At 42.2% G+C, this 22571-nt stretch overlaps 1 long non-coding RNA gene across 1 annotated transcript in view; it reads right to left on the reverse strand.

The window, feature by feature from the left end:
* LOC123486995 overlaps positions 1–22376 on the reverse strand; it is a 103444-nt gene extending 81068 nt beyond the window's left edge. The window contains exon 1 of the long non-coding RNA XR_006659577.1: positions 22291–22376. This is a non-coding gene — a long non-coding RNA (uncharacterized LOC123486995). The remainder of the gene's footprint in view (positions 1–22290) is intronic.
* Between the last annotated feature and the right edge of the window lie 195 nt (positions 22377–22571).

Raw genomic sequence — 22571 nt, forward strand, 5'->3', positions numbered from 1 at the left:
TCCGGCAACTTGCTGCGGTTGGAGACTCCCTTGTGCACATTTTGTGCACCGCACACACACTGGAGAATTGCGCGAAATCAGCTGATCGCAACGTTCCTTACTGTGAGACATTTAATCGCTCTGTGGTCAAGCTGCTGCAGTTTTATTTACAAAAAGGTGGAGCAAAAAAAACTGCTGCACTGAATAAGCTATGTGAAGAAAATGGGATCTCCTTTGTGAAACTGGGTAAGTTTCATAATATCAGATGGTCTGCATGGAGGCATGAAACACTTAAAAATATCAAGACTATTGCCAGCCATTAAAATGCAACTGGTTACGAGCGATAACAGTGACTTGCAGCCTTTCTGCACAGAGCGTTTTCAGTGCTTTCTGTCAAACATGCTTGACATTTGCAATATTTTGAAGACCACATCCCATCCATTAGGTTTCAGAAGGAAAAGCTGACCATTGGAGAATGTAAGGATGAACTCATGGTGGCCATTGGACAGTTCACACTTCTGCTTGATGGTGAAAGCCACAGGGCACACATTGTTTCCAATGCTGATGCTGACAGAGACAAGACACACTTACTAGGCTCATAATCTGAGGTAGCAACTGCATCAGATCTACAAATCCATTAGCTAGACCACCCGATTAGACAACAATCACCCCATTATACCCATTTGGTTTGCAACTCAGTGAACCTGCGCAGCATTCGCTCAATTTGATGCCTACGAACGAAGATTTCGATGCATATCAAATTACCCAGCAGCCTTTTAGAAACAACAAGTCCTCAAAGAAAAGGTTATTTCTTAATAAAAAAATGTCTTCTGGCTGTTTAAATCGCCCACATTTTGAAAAAGAGGACAGGGACATGCGTTTTATTTAGATTGTACACTTTTTTCTTAAAACAAATATGGTTAACCATGACCAGAAAATGTTTAATGTTTGATGGCTATCCGCCAGCCATCGCCTCTTAAACTGTGTCTCACCTCACTATTGGTGACCACAACATGTACTCAGGTGAACAGTGTGCGCGCTCACCAAGTAGCCATAACCTTGTTAATAATAAGTTACCAGAGGTAAAACTACAGGGTTAACGCTCACCAAGTAGCCATAACCTTGTTAATAATAAGTTACCTGAGGTAAAACTACAGGGTTAATGCTCACCAAGTAGCCGTAACCTTGTTAATAATAAGTTACCTGAGGTAAACCTACAGGGTTAACGCTCACCAAGTAGCCGTAACCTTGTTAATAATCAGTTACCTGAGGTAAACCTACAGGGTTAATGCTCACCAAGTAGCCGTAACCTTGTTAATAATAAGTTACCTGAGGTAAACCTACAGGGTTAACGCTCACCAAGTAGCCGTAACCTTGTTAATAATAAGTTACCTGAGGTAAACCTACAGGGTTAATGCTCACCAAGTAGCCGTAACCTTGTTAATAATCAGTTACCTGAGGTAAACCTACAGGGTTAGCGCTCACCAAGTAGCCATAACCTTGTTAATAATAAGTTACCTGAGGTAAACCTACAGGGTTAACGCAGGCAGGTCTCATTGATAACAATAGTGAAGCTGGCATTGTGACGCAGAACAATGGGCTGGGAATAGAACGTTCTGAAGGCGAGTCGGTGTCACGGAGCTCAATAGAACTAATAGGAGCTGGTAAGGTGAAAAATGCCCTAAATTAAGGCCTGTTTTTTCACGATTACTTCATAACCAGGGACAGAAGGTAATATTATGAAACTGGGCTCCATGGCGGATGCAATGAACTAATTTTATCAGAAATAAACGTTGTAAAAAATGTAACTTGAGGCGCCCCGAAAATAATATTCAAAAAGTTCAGTCCTTGGACACAGAGGGGTTAAACACTAAAGTTACCGTCCATCTAGTGAAGAGGAGAACCGGACAGAGGGATGGTAGGTAGCCAGCATCCGTCAACGAGAGAGGGAGAAGCCCTCCACGGTATTTAACAGGTGGAAGAAACAACCCGGGAGCTCCATCGGTCCACAATAAATGCAGGCAGCCAGTGATGATGTAGTGGTAGCTAGGATAACTAGGATGCTGCTGGTAGAGTAGCTAGCTTAGCTAGCTGTACCGACTAGCTTGGCTAGCTAGCAGGTCATTCGTCTGTCCCTCGAGGATGATGACGAATCCGGTGAACCACAAGATGAAACAAGGATAGCGAGTGAAAACGATCTGGCTACACTCATACTGTCACTGACCATTACGCAAAAAAGCAAATTGAACAATAAACTTCGGTGTCTCAACACTGTAACGAACTCCGTTGTTGTTCCCCAAGATCACCTCAGTCCACTCAGCGCGTAACTGGACAATATGCTTGGCGCCAAACCGTACGGGGGCGCGGGCAGTTCTGTACGTGGACACGGACAGTTCCAGAACGCGGACATGAGCACTGCCACACAATAAACTAAACCAGGTCTTTAAAGTCAGGTACATTAGTAATATTCATTTTTTATTATGTAAAACAAAAATGTATCGTTTTTTAAAACAATATTTTGAGATCTGGGCCCGTATCCACAAAGAGTCTCAGAGTAGAAAATTGGTCCTCTCTCTCCCCAGACAGACTCATTTTAGACCACTAACCCCTAAACAGAGATTCAGCATGTTGGTTGTGGTTAACACAGTGACAACTAATTCTTGAATGTACATCTGCCTCACTCTCAGAGAAATAAGTAGTACTGCTAGGTTGTACACAGTCAAATGTAACAAATAACAAAAAAATATATAAAGAACTGTACACATGATACATTTGTAACATCAATATTAAAAATTGTTTAAAAAAATAAATCCAGTAATATGAGATCTGTATGTAAAACATTTAGCAGATGTTTTTGTCCAGGGCCTGGTATCCCAAAAGCATCTTAAGGCTAAGTTCATCATTAGAACCTTCGTAGGAGCATTGTTAAATCTCTGAGCTGTTTCCCAAAACCATCGTTATTAACGTTGCACTTGAAAACGCTCATATTCTAACTCCTGCCTCAGACCACTTGTAGAACAGCCAAGTGTGTCGTTAGATGCTTTTTTGCCCTCCCGCGTCACTTTATACACAGAAGATCTCCGCTAAACATAGAATCACATGGTTTATCCGTCTCTCTGTGACCGGCGATAAATTCAGAACAAAGTTGACTACAAATACAAAGTTGCCAATGTCTTTGCAATTGATTCAAACAAGGGACATTCTTAGTTCAAATTGACAGATTAATTTATTTAACTAATTTTGAGGTAGGAAGTGCTTCTGTTACCAAGTAACCTGCTGGAATAGGCTACTGAGAATGGGGTCATAATTTCAATCAATGAATCAAATATTAATAATATGGATATGAACTGATTAGGACAATGCTTGTCAACAACAGCCAGGTAATTTCATTTTTTACCTGTTGCCTAATATCTCTCTCTCTCTCTCTCTCTCTCTCTCTCGCTCTCTCTCTCTCTCTCACACACACACACACACACACACACACACACACACACACACACACACACACACACACACACACCTGCTGTCTCAACCTCTGAATGATCGACTATGAAAAGGCAACTGACATTTACTCCTGAGGTGCTGACCTGTTGCAACCTCTATAACCACTGTGATTATTATTTGACCTTGCTGGTCATCTATGAACATTTGAACATCTTGAAGAACGATCTGGCCTTAATGGCCATGTACGGTTATAATCTCCCCCCAGCACAGCCAGAAGAGGACTGGCCTCCCCTCAGAGCCTGGTTCCTCTCTAGGTTTCTTCTTAGGTTCCTGCTTTTCTAGTGAGTTTTTCCTAGCCACAGTGCTTCAACATCCGAACATGCGCTGTTCGGCACGAGACGACCGTTAGAGCCAATGACCTTCAAATCAAATTGTATTTCTCACATGCGCTGAATTCAACAGGTGTACACTTTACCGTGAAATGCTTACTAACGAGCCCTTTCCCAACAATGCAGTTAAAACGTAAGAAAAATTAGCTAAATAAAAAAAGGAAATAGTAACATAATGATATAACAATAATGAGGCTATAAGGAGTACCAGTACTGAGTCAATGTGCAGGGTACCAGGTAGTTGAGGTAATAACTAGACTATATACAAGGAGTACCAGTACTGAGTCAATGTGCAGGGGTACCAGGTAGTTGAGGTAATAACTAGACTATATACAAGGAGTACCAGTACTGAGTCAATGTGCAGGGGTACCAGGTAGTTGAGGTAATATGTACATGTAGGTAGGGGTAAAAGTGACTAGGCAATCAGGATAGAGATTACATCTCCTCATCCAGGGAGTGCACACACACACACACACACACACACACACACACACACACACACACACACACACACAGGGAATGTTGTGTTTGTTTGATAATGTTTCAGGACTATGAAAATGGAAAAAAGGATTAGCCTATGGATTATGAAAACAACAAAAATAAATGGGAAAATGGGAGAGGAGAAATGACTAGAGACAGTGTTGTTTAACTCACTGACCATGACCCATGAGTTCTTCTTACCTTTGTTCACTAGAAAAGTCTCCCTCTCTAAACCGTATAGGAAGTTCCATAGACCGGTCACTCTTCATGGACACACAGCTGGGTACAGGGGAGGCTGGTCTCTCCTGCTTGATTGGGCTTCAACACAACAGAGACAAACATTACATCTCTCATCTACTCTGAGCTCAGATGGGGAAACATAAGAAGAGTTTCATTCCAAAACGCTATATATCCATTTTCAGAAATGTTGGTCAAGTAGCTTTTATTGTTTAAATAAATTATTAAACCACTACAAGGCTTTATAAAGGTGTCTAAAGTGTGTAATTTCCACTTTAAAATGTCAGACTTGATTTTCCCTGATGAAAAATGTATGAACCCCTACAGAAAATATCCCTTAATTATAATCCACATAAAAATACACATTTGCTATTGCTGCAGGATTATGTTCCTGCTGTGAGAAACTGGGTCAAATTAAGATATTGCATCTGTAAATACATTCATCTTAAGGTAGCTAGGTGAGACGACCACGTATCACAGTCAAATATACAGGATACGAACATTACATTCCAGCAAAACAATGGTTTTAAATCACATCTCAAATCTACAATAGTTACATTGAAGGTACTGTAGTGTATTGACAATACGATGGTGTTAAATGTTTTTAAATGGAACTGAAGGAATGTTGTTTATGGTAGTATCAAGGGGGAATGTTTTAGGTGTAATACCACATATCACCGACAGGAGGTGGGTTGTAGACAGGGGAGACTGGTGATTGGCCAGAAGAGGGGGCATCAGGGTTTATAAATAGGGGTTAAACGATGAGACGTTAGAACGGCCATAACAATCTGACGAGTCGTTCTCCGGACAACGCGTGTCTGTAATTTATGCTGTAACCTCGTGGTATGAATAAAACTTCTAACATGATGCAGCATAACGGACTCTTTGTTGACAGCAGTAATTGCCACCATTCATCATATACGACATAATGGCGCCCAACGTGGGGCTGGTTTGCGTCTCTTCTGTGTTTCAGTCAATCGCCGAGCTAACTCTCTCTGAGGCATGGGAAAAAGGGTGAGTGGTCTTACCGCTTCGGAGTTTGTTGGGTTGGATATGACTTGTGTACACTGAGGAGATGTTCCATTATAACCTAGCCTCAGGTGGCGTTGTTGCTGGTCGACTAGAGTCTGCTAAAAATTTATATTTCATTGGTAACTATGGACAATGATCATTGGTAACTATGGACAATGATGAACGGTAGAACTTTATATTTCATTGGTAACGGGTGACAATGGATTGGTGATTAATGTTGGAATACGTATGCATTTTTAGGGCACCGTGAATACGGATAAGACCTCTTAATCGAGGCGACTCACAGGAGTGGGCCAGAAATCCAGGTCTTAGTTAGACTGAGTCAGGTTGATTCCTTAAGCGGGAATTATGAAGTGAATTGGTGTATTTACGTTATTCTCCTCCTCTGGCCGACGGGAAATTGGTTTGGGGGGTAACCTCTTGATATGAGATTCATCTTTCAAGGCAACAAAAAGTTAGATGGAGATATTATTGATAATCATGGAAAATGATTGGGCCACGGTGCAGGATATTGATTTGTGTAGTATATCGCAGTTGGTTAGAGGCTACAGCTCATTCTTCATTGTTTCAGGTCACGAGGTACATCGTGGCTAATGCTAACGGCTAATGCTAACGGCTAAATGGGTGTTGTGTCACCATGTACTTCAGGCTAATGCTAACGGCTAAATGTGTGTTGTGTCACCAGGTACTTTAGGCTAAGCTAAATGCTAATGCTACAGGCTAATTGTGTTGCGTGCTACATGTTAACGTATCCTTAGAGATTCCGTTGCGACGGGTGAAAGTCTCTTAAACTTGTTTGTGTTTGTAAGTCAGGTTATATGTTTTGTGAGCGCTGTTAAATGTTGTTTGACTATAAGGGGGAAATGGGGAATTACAGCTGGACTGTTATTATGTTTGGGGAGAGAGAGTAGAGAATCTTCCTTCCACGGTGAAATTGTATGGAGGAATGATATTTGCGCATGCGTTTAATTTTGCGACACTACGGTACCAAACGTGGGAGTTGGAGTTTATGGCACGAGATTAGGGAACGTTTTGTTTTACGGCACCATGAGGGGATTCTGAGACTCAAGTGAGGTTAAAATGATATTTGCGCATGCGTGATTTTACGGGGCTAAAAACTACAACATGTGGTTATGTGCTAAGCCTACAAAGCACGGCATTATGGGTAAGGGTCATAGGTCCCATGTGACGCGGCAAGGGATAATAGTCACAGAATAAGAGAGATTTTGGGAAAAATCTCTTAGGTGTTAAACGGCTGTTGTTCGAACGGGAAACTATTTGGCGAGATGTGGTAAAGTTATAAATCAAATATATGTTGATGGAGTATAATTAATTAAATTAAAAGACGATTAAAATTAAATGAAATGTTTTGGAGCGATCTATGTAATAAATGATATTTGCGCATGCGTGGGATTCTGCAAAACAACACATTGGTTAAACTGCAGGGGGAGACAGAGGAACACAGACGACGAAACAAATAGGCACAAGGAGATTTTAACACGATGATTCTAGTTTAAACTGTGATTGGTTAAAGATGAAACTTGTTTTGTAGCCTATTGAATTTATAAATTAAATATAGGATAACGGATTATAATAGGTTGAATTAAATAATTAAATGACGGATTAAAATCAAGGTTTTTGGGCGATCTATAATTAGTCCTGAGGTTAGTCTTAGAGTGAATAATGTAGAACGAATGAATATTGAATGGTTGGAAATACTCAGTGATGGCATGAACTACTAAAAGCTGTTCTTGTGTCTTTGTCCCTTGTCATGAGAGAGGGGGAGCGAGGAGATACAGGAAGTGATCACGTCACGTGGCAGAGGATCAAGTCAAAAAAAGGTTTTGGTACTGATTGTGGTTACAAGATCTTTCCCTAACAAGATATGTGATGTTATGACGATTTCGCATAAGCTTGGCAAACTGATTCATTAAAAATTGCATTTTGGAGGCTATGTGCATCACTGGGGTTTAATTACAGATGTGTTGGGAATCCAGGATGGATTGAGGATTCTTCTGTAAATTTATGATAATTAGAGCTAATAGAGCAAGGGGTTATGGGAATTGGAGTATTGAAGGGTTGTAAGGTTAGAAGGCTTTGTTTATGGGTATTTTAGTCTGAAGTTTACTAACTTCATTTACTTGCATTTGATGGGTTGTGGTAAGATAGCCAACACTAATTGATATTGGTGACATAGGAATAGGAATTGGGGTTAATTATTCAGGATGGTTAATGGATTTGTTTAGGTTATATTAAGAATTACAGGGGGGAAGCTTATATAACTTATATAGTCTAAAATAGGATAGTTCACAATAAAGGAATATAAAGGGCTTGATATAGGGGAAAATTGATTAAAATAGTCATTTTTGATCAAAGTAGGGTTAGAGTAGTGTTAGGAGAGACTAATGGCAGATGTTAGTACACCTTTCTCACATATGGATTCAGCAGAAAGACATCATCCAGCAGGGTGATTATGGCATCAGAGATGAAGACGAATACGAGCAGAAACAACGATGAAGATGAATCCAGAAGACGGAAGAAAACCGAGATGTCTGGGAACTTAAGGAGATGAGGATGATGACGATGAGAGTGATTGATGAGAGGCCATGGGTGGAGGTGACTCTGTGATCAGAAGGAAGTGGCAAGAGAGGAAAGAAGGATACTGGAGACTTGATCTCTGATGAAAGTTGAACGAAGAAGGAGACAAGAGATTCGAGTTCTGATGAAGAAAGTGATGAAGATTTGGAGATTAAAGGTGTTGTATGTTCAAGAGGATTTTATCCTACAATGACTGGCAAAGAAGAAATAGGAGATATAGACCAAGGCGTATCAGGCCTGGAGGAAGAGACGACTTGGGGAGAGGTAAGGGAGCTAGAGGAACAGCTCGAGACGCTGAAGATACAGAAGAGACAAGGAGAAAACCTGCGGAGAACATTTTTAATCCCAAGAATTGGAGGAGAAGAAGAATACATTGAGGCAAAGATGCTGAAGAAAAGTAAGAAGATGATGGAAGATGATATTTTGAGGACAGAACTTAGAACTAAGATTGAAGAATACTGATATGTCAACGACGAGAAGGAACAGGACCAAGAACTGCTGAGAGAATCCCAAGAACAGGAGAAAACAACAGAGGAAGATGAAGGAGCAAGTGAAGATCACCTGTTCTAGAGAAGATCCGGAAGGGGGGTGCATTGCTTAGAGAAGAAGAGAAAATAGCCAACAATTGAAGTAAAAACAACCGACCATTAGAAGTGATAGTGAATAGGGGAAAAAACTTATCTGGGTTCAGCCTAAAGAGGTTAAACATATCACTCTGTAAAATAAACTAATTAGGTTAGGATAGGGATTTGAAGTAGTAAAACAGTTTACTCTTCGGGAATCAATTGAGCTCTGCTATAGAAGTCAAATAGGAATTACAATAGACATACTAATATTAGGACAGTATATCAAGGATATTGTGGGAAGAGATGCATGGTTTAAATTGAAGGGTTCAATCAGAGGCACAATAGACGACTGACTGTCTGGTGGAATATTTTAAGAAGTGGGGTTTTTGGGAATCATTTGCTTAAAAGATAATATCATAGGAAGGATGATAATGTATTAGATTGCCTGTTAGACAATCTGTCTGGAAAAAAAATAGGGGTGACTGTTATTTTGGGTTACATTCTTACACTAAGAGATTTGAGGTTAGGCTAAACGGTGTTTAGTCGGTTTTGCCAAGTCTGTGTGTAATGAGTCAGAAGCAGGTGGGGAACTTTCCCAATCACATATTCCAAAAATTTGGTGGTAAGAGATTTTGTCAATAAATCAGGGGAAAAGGTTTTAAATGTTATGAGAGAAAAGATTAGATTAAAATAAGTTAGGAGAACTAGGGGTGAAGGAACTCTGAGACAGTAAGCTAAGTTTCAAAGTTAGTAGTAAGACAGAGAGAGAACAGTGAGGAAGGACATTTTAAAGTTTAGTGGGAAGATATGGTAGGAGTTTAAATCGGTTAGGAGCAGATGCATTGAGAAAGTATGTGTTGCTGAATGATTTGAGGGTGATTGAGTATCTATATTTACAGTTTCCAGCAGGGAGATCAAGGTCATTATAGGTGTATTTTGTGTAATCAAAAGTTTGAAAGTCAGGGATTTAGAGATAGGACTGAGATTTGGGGAAAACGTGACACTAGTGGTGATGGATGGAAGTACAAGGAAAGAGTTCAAAGTCTTAGGGGAAAACTGGGGGAAAACTAGGAGTAAATAAGGACATTAACACTTCAGTCTATTAGAACAACAGGTAGAAGTAATTTAACTCTTTCAACATTGATAGTTATTAAAGCCATAAATATAGCGCATTTGATTAAGGGTCCAGCATCAATTATAGGGGGAAAATACTGTTATGAGGGTTAGGAGAATAATAATTATAATATGCCATTTAGGATGATGACGTTTCTTTCACAGAGAGAGAGAGAGAGATAATTAGGGAGGATAAGTATTGTTAGCAGGATCAGAAGTAGGAGCTGTTGCACCTACTCAAATAAGGGATTATTTTGCGTAAGGTTACAGATAAAGATCAGGGAGAATATGTGTACTTATCTAGTGCAAGCATTAGAAGTTGTTCCGGTTAAGAATTATTGGTTAAAGGGCTATGTAATTCGTAAAGTGATGCTTATAATGGAAGATTTGAAGTCTGTAAAAGTTTCCACAGTCAAAGAGGGAGTTAAGGATAAGTTTATTACAGTAGTCACTCCAACAGGGAATAATCGAATAGGATGTTGGTAGTTTCCCACTAGAGGGAATTAAGGGTTTTAATTCATCAACTAAATCAACAACGTTAATGGTAACTTTGGGAAGGGATTAATGATACGATGGTAATAGCAAATGTAGGAAGGATGACGACAACTTTTCTGAAATTAGAGGTAGCAAGAGGGACTCAGGAGGTTATGGAAAATAGGAGGGCAGATAGAAACAATATAGATTAATCTGAAATGGAGAAGAGAGATTCATCATGGAAGCTGCAGGATGAGGTCTTTTGATTTTGATGACGGAGGGGGGGGGCATCTGATCAGTGCTGCTCGTTCCTCTGTTGTGAAAGTTAGAGATAGATTAACTCATTCTGTAAGAATCAGTGAGGAATCTTGAGGGTTGATGTCTGTTGGGGATGCCGGCCCAAGACGTGTTGGACGGTTGCGCAGCCTCTAGCGGGTCTGGGTCAGGGTTATGCTTTGTCATGACTGTGGTGTCGGCAACAGTCATTGACCGATAAAATAATGTAGTTGTCAGAACAGTAGGGTTTAAGTGTTCTTGGGTAAAGGGATTACCCTATTGGAATTGTTAGATGGAAAGTAAGGTCAGGTAACAATGGAAACCTGAAGGATTCAGGTGAAACAGTGAGGGCTAAAAGTTATTGTTGTTCTAATAAAACATATGAGGTAGGGGTATGTTTATGGAAATAATAGGTTATTTTTTATATACCAGGTAGTAAGAAGAGCAGGACTTTGATGGTTAAAAGATTAGCTTTTGACTGACAATGTGACTATGGGGAATCTTAGAGATATTTAGGGGTTTGGGGGTGATAAAGCATCTATATTCTTACATTAGGGATGGAAAGGATTTGGTTACATGTCAACATTGAAGCTTTCATATGAGGCTTTTACTATTAAAAGAGAGTTAGCACCGAACACAGCTAAATCTAGGGTTAAAAGGGTGACATGGCTACATGTCATAGTGTTCAAGCCTACCATTGGAGAATGAGTCTAAGGGAGAAGGGGGGACCTCTTCCATGATATGGTGTAACATTTGGGAGATCTGATAGGATTTGGTTGCAAGATCAGTTAGGCCAGTAGGGGCAGTGATGGGTCAGATTTTAGTTTCAGCGTTGATAACACTGTGTAAGATGTTTGTACTGACTTTTGAGAAAGTTATGAGATTGAGATAGGTTGGAGAAGTGGTGCCTGGAGGCAACACTCAGATGCCATTGTTGACTGTTCTGGATCTGGACGAAGAGGGACAAGTGGCCTACTGATGGATAAATATCCTTTTTGATTATTTGATCATTTTATTTTTATTGTTTCAAAGAAAACATTTTGTAGGCTGATTTTAATATGATTTTAGAATGATTTTATGAATAAAGGGGGGAATGGATGTGATTCATACATCATTGATATGTCATTTTTATATTCTTTTAAATTGATGTGGAGGTTTAATTTGAAAATGTTGTTTTGCAAAGGATACTGTTTGGTCGTTTCTTTTCATTCCAGAAGCATTTGGGGGAACATGTGACTCAAACAAAGACAATATGAAGGGACAATATGACTGGAGGAGATGAAACAAGGAGGGTGTGGCTGATTCCATCATCAACGATGCAGTGGAAGTCGAGATTGGAGGAGGAGAATACGGAGGAGATGAAGTGTAGTGGACTACATTCCAGTGTCTGCAATGAAATATAGACATATTTGATGTGTAATACATAATTGTGTCATATTCTTAGGTATTGATTTTAGTAGAATGATGTTTGATGTTATTGAATGCAGATGAGGATCTTAGATGCTTTTGTTTATTTCGATGGGGTTTAGGGACAGAAGGTCTAGGAAGGGAGAGATTCATTGTACGATTCGATGGGTTGACCAGCCGTACAATGGATATTTCTGGATAGGATTTTGTTTAAAGGGGAAACATGTGTATTTAATGGCATCATAGTTTCAAATGTCTTAACATGATTTATGAGTTTATCTGGAGTACTGCGGTGGTTGCCTGGGGCAGAGGGACCGTGAGAGAATTTTACTGTCTTGATTGATTGATGGATGGATTTGGAACAAAGGTTGCCTGACAGGTTTTTCGCTCTCACACTCCATAAAGATTTATTCATAAATCATAGTAATGTGTTCACACTTCATAAACAGTTATTCATATGTCATAGAAAGGTATTTTACATTCTAGAGGAGAATGTTTTTGGGTTTAAGGTTAAAGATACTCAATAAGATAAGTTGTTACTAGTCATAATCTTATTCTGTTTGGTTTCGAGACGTTTAGTTCGTCTCGAAAGGGGGGAATGTAGTGTATTGACAATACGATGGTGTTAAATGTTTTTAAATGGAACTGAAGGAATGTTGTTTATGGTAGTATCAAGGGGGAATGTTTTAGGTGTAATACCACATATCACCGACAGGAGGTGGGTTGTAGACAGGGGAGACTGGTGATTGGCCAGAAGAGGGGGCATCAGGGTTTATAAATAGGGGTTAAACGATGAGACGTTAGAACGGCCATAACAATCTGACGAGTCGTTCTCCGGACAACGCGTGTCTGTAATTTATGCTGTAACCTCGTGGTATGAATAAAACTTCTAACATGATGCAGCATAACGGACTCTTTGTTGACAGCAGTAATTGCCACCATTCATCATATACGACAGTACCCATTAGTAATCATTTCTGATGAAAAAACACAAATGTGATTTTCTTTCTCCTATATAGCGTTTTGGAATATAAATTCTTAAACAATATTTTCAGCTCACCTCTTAGTTTTGGTGTCATGTCCCCCAAAGAGACTAATTTTAGAGGCAGGGCCCACCTCCTCTCTCTCCCCAGAGAGACTCCTTTTAGAGGCAGGGCCCCCCTCCTCTCTCTCCCCAGATAGACTCATTTTAGATGCAGGGCCCCCCTCCTCTCTCTCCCCAGAGAGACTCCTTTTAGAGCACTGACCCCTAAACAGAGATCCAGCATGTTGGTTGCGGTTAACACAGTGTTCTCTTTTATTCATTATCTCTCAGCAATAAAACATTAAGTAACAGACACATCCAAACAGTCAGGTGATTTAATGCAATGACTTTTTCTAGCCCAATGACTACTCAAAACCCACCCACAAGGCCTGAAAACTATCCCAAAAAAATGTGCCCCTGATAGGCCTACATCTTATTTCAGATAGCCTCCAGTAGCCTGGGCAACATGTAGGCAAGATGTAAGCTGAATGATTTAGCAGCTTGCTTAGTTCAAATTGACAGATTCATTTATTTAACATGAATAGCAAGACGATGTTGAGGTAGGAAGTGCTTCTGTTGCCCAGTAGCCTACTGGAATAGGCTACTGAGAATGGGGTCGTAATTTCAATCTCTGAAATGAAAATTAATAATATGGATATGAACTGAATAGGTCCATGCTTGTCAACAACAGCCAGGTTATTTCTTTACCTGTAGCCTAATCTGGCTGACTGTTACCCTCGCTCTCGCTCTCTCTCTCTCTCTCCCGCTCTCTCTCGCTCTCTCTCTCTCTCTCTCTCGCTCTCACCTGCTGTCTCAACCTCTGAATGCTCGACTATGAAAAGCCAACTGACATTTACTCCGGAGATGCTGACCTGTTGAACCCTCTATAACCACTGTGATTATTATTTGACCCTGCTGGTCGTCTATGAACATTTGAATATTTTGAAGAACGATCTGGCCTTAATGGCCATGTACTGTTATAATCTCCCCCCAGCACAGCCAGAAGAGGACTGGCCACCCCTCAGAGCCTGGTTCCTCTCTAGGTTTCTTCCTAGGTTCCTGCTTTTCTAGGGAGTTTTTCCTAGCCACAGTGCTTCAACATCCGAACATGCGCTGTTCGGCACGAGACGACCGTTAGAGCCAATGACCTTCAAATCAAATTGTATTTCTCACATGCGGTGAATACAACAGGTGTACACTTTACCGTGAAATGCTTACTAACGAGCCCTTTCCCAACAATGCAGTTAAAACGTAAGAAAAATTAGCTAAATAAAAAAAGGAAATAGTAACATAATGATATAACAATAATGAGGCTATAAGGAGTACCAGTACTGAGTCAATGTGCAGGGTACCAGGTAGTTGAGGTAATAACTAGACTATATACAAGGAGTACCAGTACTGAGTCAATGTGCAGGGGTACCAGGTAGTTGCGGTAATAACTAGACTATATACAAGGAGTACCAGTACTGAGTCAATGTGCAGGGTACCAGGTAGTTGAGGTAATAACTAGACTATATACAAGGAGTACCAGTACTGAGTCAATGTGCAGGGGTACCAGGTAGTTGCGGTAATAACTAGACTATATACAAGGAGTACCAGTACTGAGTCAATGTGCAGGGGTACCAGGCAGTTGAGGTAATAACTAGACTATATACAAGGAGTACCAGTACTGAGTCAATGTGCAGGGGTACCAGGTAGTTGAGGTAATATGTACATGTAGGTAGGTGTAAAAGTGACTCGGCAATCAGGATAGAGATTACATCTCCTCATCCAGGGAGTGCACACACACACACTGACACACACACACACACACACACACACACACACACACACACACACACACACACACACAGGGAAGGAATGTTGTGTTAGTTTAATATTGTTTCAGGACTATGCAAATTGAAAAAAGTATTAGTCTATGGATTATGAAAACAACAAAAATAAATGGTAAAATGGGAGAGGAGAAATGACTGGAGACAGTGTTGTTTAACTCAATGACCATGACCCATGAGTTCTTCTTACCTTTGTTCACTAGAAAAGTCTCCCTCTCTAAACCGTATAGGAAGTTCCATAGACCGGTCACTCTTCATGGACACACAGCTGGGTACAGGGGAGGCTGGTCTCTCCTGCTTGATTGGACTTCAACACAACAGAGACAAACATTACATCTCTCATTTACTCTGAGCTCAGATGGGGAAACAAGAGTTTCATTCCAAAACGCTTTATATCCATTTTCAGAAATGTTGGTCAATTAGCTTTTAATGTTTAAAGAAATTATTAAACCACTACAAGGCTTTATAAAGGTGTCTAAAGTGTGTAGTGTCCACTTTAAAATGTCAGACTTGATTTTCCCTGATGAAAAATGTATGAACCCCTACAGAAAATATCCCTTAATTATAATCCACCTAAAAATGCACATTTGCTATTGCTGCAGGATTATGTTCCTGCTGTGAGAAACTGGGTCAAATTAAGATATGGCATCTGTAAATGCATTCATCTTAAGGTAGCTAGGTGAGACAACCATGTATCACAGTCAAATATACAGGATACGAACATTACATTTCAGCTAAACAATGGTTTTAAACCACATCTAAAATCTACAATAGTTATATTGAAGGTACCCATAAGTAATCATTTCTGATGAAAAAACACGAATGTGATTTTCTTTTCTCCTATATAGCATTTTGTAATATAAATTCTTAAACAATATTGTCAGCTCACCTCTTAGTTTTGGTGTCATGTCCACCAGAGAGACTCATTTTAGAGGCAGGGACCCCCTCCTCTCTCTCCCCAGAGAGACTCATTTTAGAGGCAGGGCCCCCCTCCTCTCTCTCTCCAGAGAGACTCATTTTAGAGGCAGGGGCCCCCTCCTCTCTCTCCCCAGAGAGACTCATTTTAGACCACTGACCCCTAAACAGAGATGCAGCATGTTGGTTATGGTTAACACGGTGACAACTAATTATTGAATGTACATTATTCTCTTTTACACATGATCTCTTAGAAATAAAACATTTACTAACAGACACATCCAAACAGTCAGGTGATTTAATGCAATTACTTTTTCTAGCCCAATGACTACTCAAAACCCACCCACAAGCCCTGAAAACTAGGCCAAAACATAGCCCCTGATAGGCCTACATCTTTTTCAGACAGCCTCCAGTAGTCTGGGCAAGATGTAGGCAAGATGTAAGCTGAATGATTTAGCAGCTTGCTTAGTTCAAATTGACAGATGAATTTATTTAACATGAATAGCAAGACGATTTTGAGGTAGGAAGTGCTTCTGTTGCCCAGTAGCCTGCTGGAATAGGCTACTGAGGATGGGGTCGTAATTTCAATCAATGAATCAAATATTAATAATATGGATATGAACTGAATAGGTCCATGCTTGTCAACAACAGCCAGGTTATTTCTTTACCTGTAGCCTAATCTGGCTGACTGTTACCTTCAATCTAATGCATTCTAACATCTGATCAGCAATTGAAATAGAACTGTGACCATGGTGACACTTGATAACTTCCAATTGAATGAACTAAACACGGCCATTAATAATAGCATAATAACACAAGGCTACAACAACAATAAACTGACGTTATAGACTTAGATTTGAGATGTCGGGAGAGGTCGTGTTTTTCTCTAGCTGGAGGTAAGCAGGAGGTAAGCTTCTCATATGGTGTTGAGTAAAGCTTAACCATGTATTAGATCGTAGGTAGGTAGTTAGCTGTAGTTAGGTATTGTATTTATTATAGGTTAGTATTGTTGTTATTGTAGGTTTCCGTAGGTAATTGTAGGTTAGTATCGAAGCACGAGGCTAGCTAGCTAGCGGGTAGCTACTGGTATCGATTAGCAACGCTGGAGAGCTGTTTCCAATGTTAATGTAGTCCTAGCCAACGTTTAATTTTTGCTGCGTTATGCGTTATGAAAGGAACTAGACACAGACTTGAATTATCTGTTTAGTGTGCTAACACACTCTTGGCAGTTTGTCGTAACCAAGTATTGATGCTAAATTGTGTGTTAATGGATGCTAGCTTGCAGGTTAGCTACGGGCGTCATAGCTAGGCATCGTGGGTTGTTGTGGGTAGTTACTGTGTCTTGGCAGTGCCGGCTGTAGCACGAAGCGAGCTACCTAGCCGTATTGTATTTTTTATAGGTTAGTATTGTTGTTATTGTAGGTTTCCGTAGGTAATTGTAGGTTAGTATCGAAGCACGAGGCTAGCTAGCTAGCGGGTAGCTACTGGTATCGATTAGCAACGCTGGAGAGCTGTTTCCAATGTTAATGTAGTCCTAGCCAACGTTTAATTTTTGCTGCGTTATGCGTTATGAAAGGAACTAGACACGGACTTGAATTATCTGTTTAGTGTGCTAACACACTCTTGGCAGTTTGTCGTAACCAAGTATTGATGCTAAATTGTGTGTTAATGGATGCTAGCTTGCAGGTTAGCTACGGCGTCATAGCTAGGCATCGTGGGTTGTTGTGGGTAGTTACTGTGTCTTGGCAGTGCCGGCTGTAGCACGAAGCGGGCTACCTAGCCGTATTGTATTTTTTTATAGGTTAGTATTGTTGTTATTGTAGGTTTCCGTAGGTAATTGTAGGTTAGTATCGAAGCACGAGGCTAGCTAGCTAGCGGGTAGCTACTGGTATCGATTAGCAACGCTGGAGAGCTGTTTCCAATGTTAATGTAGTCCTAGCCAACGTTTAATTTTTGCTGCGTTATGCGTTATGAAAGGAACTAGACACGGACTTGAATTATCTGTTTAGTGTGCTAACACACTCTTGGCAGTTTGTCGTAACCAAGTATTGATGCTAAATTGTGTGTTAATGGATGCTAGCTTGCAGGTTAGCTACGGCGTCATAGCTAGGCATCGTGGGTTGTTGTGGGTAGTTACTGTGTCTTGGCAGTGCCGGCTGTAGCACGAAGCGAGCTACCTAGCCGTTTTTTCGAACAGAGTCAGAGTCAACACAATAGCCATTGTGTGCCGGGTGTAGCACGAAGCTAGCTAGCTAGCCGTTCTTCAAACAAAGTCAACACAGTGGCCATTGCTAGCTACCCAACATGACCAGCTTAACTGTACGGTAGTAGCTAAATACAATATACTTGTCCTAGCTAGCCAATGTCTAATCATTGCTGTGTCATGAAAGGAACTTGACACAGACACAAATGATCTGTTTAGTGTGTTATCACACTATTGGTGGTTTGTTGTGACCAAGTGTTGGTGCTATACGGTGTGTTATTGTTATTGGATGCTAGCTTGCTAGTTAGCTATGGTGTCATAGTTGAATAAAGTGGGTTGAGTCTATTCCTTTAAACATTGAACCGCTGTGGTTCACAACAATTCTGATTTCTAAAGGTGGAAGTTGGGAGAGTTTTTGTTCGGGTGGTTCAGTGAAACAATTTTAGTTTCTGAGGTAGAAGTTTTGGTGAGGGAGGCCCTGCTCTCTCCGCTCCCAGATGCTTAGCTCATTTCATTCCGATCTCCTCTGCATTTTTGTAGCCATTTGCTACAGCCTGTCAACTATGCCTCTGCCTATCCCTGTTCTCTCCTCTCTGCACAGGCTACACAAACGCACTACACCGCGTGGCTGCTGCCTCTCTAACCTGGTGGTCCCTGCACGCACCACCCACGTGGAGTTCCAGGTCGCAGGCAGCCTCTGGAACTGCCGTTCTGCTGCCAACAAAGCTGACTTCATCCCAGCCTATGCCAACCTCCAGTCCCTCGACTTCCTGGCGCTGACGGAAACATGGATCACCACTGAAAACACTGCTACTCCTACTGCTCTCTCCTCGTCTGACCATGTGTTCTCACATACCCCGAGAGCATCTGGTCAGAGGGGTGGTGGTACAGGAATCCTCATCTCTCCCAAGTGGACATTCTCAATTTTTCCCCTAACCCATCTGTCTATCTCCTCATTTGAATTCCATGCTGTCACAGTCACTAGCCCATTTAAGCTTAATATCCTTGTCATCTATCGCCCTCCAGGTTCCCTTGGAGAGTTCATCAATGAGCTTGACGCCTTGATAAGTTCCTTCCCTGAGGATGGCTCACCCCTCACAGTTTTGGGGGATTTCAACCTCCCTATGTCCACATTTGACTCATTTCTCTCTGCCTCCTTCTTTCCACTCCTCTCCTCTTTTGACCTCACCCTCTCACCGTCCCCCCCTACTCACAAGGCAGGCAATACGCTTGACCTCATCTTCACTAGATGCTGCTCCTCTACTAATCTCACTGCAACTCCCCTCCAAGTCTCCGACCACTACTTTGTTTCCTTTTCTCTCTCGCTCTCCTCCCACACTACTCACTCTGCCCCTACACAGATGGTAATGCGCCGCCGCAACCTTCGCTCTCTCTCTCCCACTACTCTCTCCTCTTCCATCCTATCATCTCTTCCCTCTGCTCAATCCTTCTCCCTCCAATCTCCTGATTCTGCCTCCTCAACCCTCCTCTCCTCCCTTTCTGCATCCTTTGACTCTCTGTGTCCCCTATCCTCCCGGCCGGCTCGGCCCTCCCCTCCAGCTCCGTGGCTTGATGACTCATTGCGAGCTCACAGAACAGAGCTCCGGGCAGCGGAGCGGAAATGGAAGAAAACTAAACTCCCTGCCGACCTGGCTTCTTTTCACTCCCTCCTCTCTACATTTTCTTCATCTGTTTCTGCTGCTAAGGCCACCTTCTACCACTCTAAATTCCAAGCATCTGCCTCTAACCCTAAGAAGCTCTTTGCCACATTTTCCTCCCTCCTGAATCCTCCTCCCCCCTCCTCTCTCTCTGTGGATGACTCCGTCCAACCACTTTGAAAAGAAGGTTGACGACATCCGATCCTCGTTTGTTAAGTCTAATGACACTGCTGGTCCTGCTCACACTGCCCTACCCTATGCTTTGACTTCTTTCTCCCCTCTCTCTCCAGATAAAATCCTGCGACTTGTGACTGCAGGCCGCCCAACAACCTGCCCGCTTGACCCCATCCCCTCCTCCCTTCTCCAGACCATCTCCGGTGACCTTCTCCCCTACCTCACCTCGCTGATCAACTCATCCTTGACCGCTGGCCATGTCCCTTCCGTCTTCAAGAGAGCGAGAGTTGCTCCCCTTCTCAAAAAACCAACACTCGACCCCACTGATGTCAACAACTACAGACCAGTATCCCTTCTTTCTTTTCTTTCCAAAACTATTGAGCGTGCCGTCTTTAGCCAACTCTCTTGCTATCTCTCTCAGAATGACCTTCTTGATCCAAACCAATCAGGTTTCAGGACTGGTCATTCAACTGAGACTGCTCTTCTCTGTGTCACGGAGACTCTCCGCACTGCTAAAGCTAACTCTCTCTCCTCTGCTCTTGTCCTTCTAGACCTGTCTGCTGCCTTTGATACTGTGAACCATCAGATCCTCCCTCTCCACCCTCTCCGAGCTGGGCATCTCCGGCGCGGCTCACTCCTGGATTGCGTCCCTACCTGACCGGTCGCTCCTACCAAGTGGCGTGGCGAGAAGCTGTCTCCGCACCACGTGCTCTCACCACTGGTGTCCCCCAGGGCTCAGTTCTAGGCCCTCTCCTTTTCTCCCTATACACCAAGTCACTTGGCTCTGTCATATCCTCACATGGCCTTTCATATCATTGCTACGCTGACGATACACAACTAATCTTCTCCTTTCCCCCTTCTGATAACCAGGTGGCGAATCGCATCTCTGCATGTCTGGCAGACATATCAGTATGGATGACGGATCACCACCTCAAGCTGAACCCTGGCAAGACGGAGCTGCTCTTCCTCCCGGGGAAGGACTGCCCGTTCCATGATCTCGCCATCACGGTTGACAACTCCGCTGTGTCCTCCTCCCAGAGTGCGAAGAGCCTAGGCGTGACCCTGGACAACACCCTGTCGTTCTCCGCCAACATCAAGGCGGTGACCCGCTCCTGCAGGTTCATGCTCTACAACATTCGGAGAGTACGACCCTGCCTTACCCAGGAAGCGGCACAGGTCCTAATCCAGGCACTTGTCATCTCCCGTCTGGACTACTGCAACTCGCTGTTGGCTGGCCTCCTGCCTGTGCCATTAAACCCCTACAACTCATCCAGAATGCCGCAGCCCGTCTGGTGTTCAACCTTCCCAAGTTCTCTCACGTCACCCCTCCTCCGCACACTCCACTGGCTTCCAGTTGAAGCTCGCATCCGCTACAAGACCATGGTGCTTGCCTATGGAGCAGTGAGGGGAACGGCACCTCTGTACCTTCAGGCTCTGATCAGTCCCTACACCCAAACGAGGGCATTGCGTTCATCCACCTCTGGCCTGCTGGCTCCCTTCCTCTGCGGAAGCATAGCTCCCGCTCAGCCCAGTCAAAACTGTTCGCTGCTCTGGCACCCCAATGGTGGAACAAGCTCCCTCACGACGCCAGGACAGCGGAGTCACTCACCACCTTCCGGAGACATTTGAAACCCCACCTCTTTAAGGAATACCTGGGATAGGATAAAGTAATCCTTCTAACCCCCCAAATTGTAAAGTGGTTATCCCACTGGCTTTAGGGTGAACGTACCAATTTGTGAGTCGCTCTGGCTAAGAGCGTCTGCTAAATGACGTTAATGTGCCCTTGAGCAAGGCACTTAACCCTAATTGCTCCTGTAAGTCGCTCTGGTTAAGAGCGTCTGCTAAATGACTAAAATGTAAAAAAATGTAAAAAAATTATTATTCAGAAATACTTAGAAATACTCACTTTATTTTTTTGTTCTCTCCATATAGTGTTTTCTGCTCTGTCGTCTCAAAATGGATCCTGTACAAAAGAACACATTTACTTTCTGTTTCACTCAGCAGGCTCCACACCCTGATAATAAAGTGATTTAAAAATGGTTCTGAGGTCCTCAACAATGCTATTTTGTACCGTAGCTGGGATGCTGATTCCTGATTTTCAAAATAAAAAGACAGATATTGTTTTTGAGACCTTCAATTAGCTGCTCAGTGTTGATCTCTGTGGCTTGAACATATTCAGCCTCTGGCAGACTCTCTACATCGCTCATGTCATCTTCAATGGGATCAGTCCCCGTCTCAAATACATCATGAGGGCAATTCTCATCTAAGTTGGGGCTTAAAAGCTCTGTGGTTTTGGTAGATGTGTGACCGATAGGCGCTGAAACATCTATTTGTTTTCCCACACCCATTAAGTCCACAGGTAATTAGACAATGTGGTTCATGCTGGTGATAGAGGCCAATATGTGTGAGTCGTCTGGACACAGAGAAAGTATGCTCGTTGCAAAGTGGACAATTGAAGAGAGTTGGCATTCTTCAGAAAGATTGTGAACCTTGGAATGATGGGATGGAATCATGGAGATCATTGGTACTCAGCCACTTGCAGACATCATCAAGGGACCAGTCTTCCACAGCCACACTCAAATTCAATTTGACACATAGCGCAAAAGTGAAATGTATTAGTGTTGAGGCTAAAACAAAACCTATTCCACTCTTTCCAGACAACCACCTTTCCTCCTAATTTGTATTTATGGTTGTTCCATAAAGAAGCAGAGCTTGTCAGGAAAGGTGAAGATGTCTGTCTCTTATGTATCTGATGCCATATTTCTTAGTA

This window comes from Coregonus clupeaformis, unplaced genomic scaffold (genome assembly GCF_020615455.1).
Source record: "Coregonus clupeaformis isolate EN_2021a unplaced genomic scaffold, ASM2061545v1 scaf1421, whole genome shotgun sequence".
NCBI classification, from domain to species: Eukaryota; Metazoa; Chordata; class Actinopteri; order Salmoniformes; family Salmonidae; genus Coregonus; species Coregonus clupeaformis.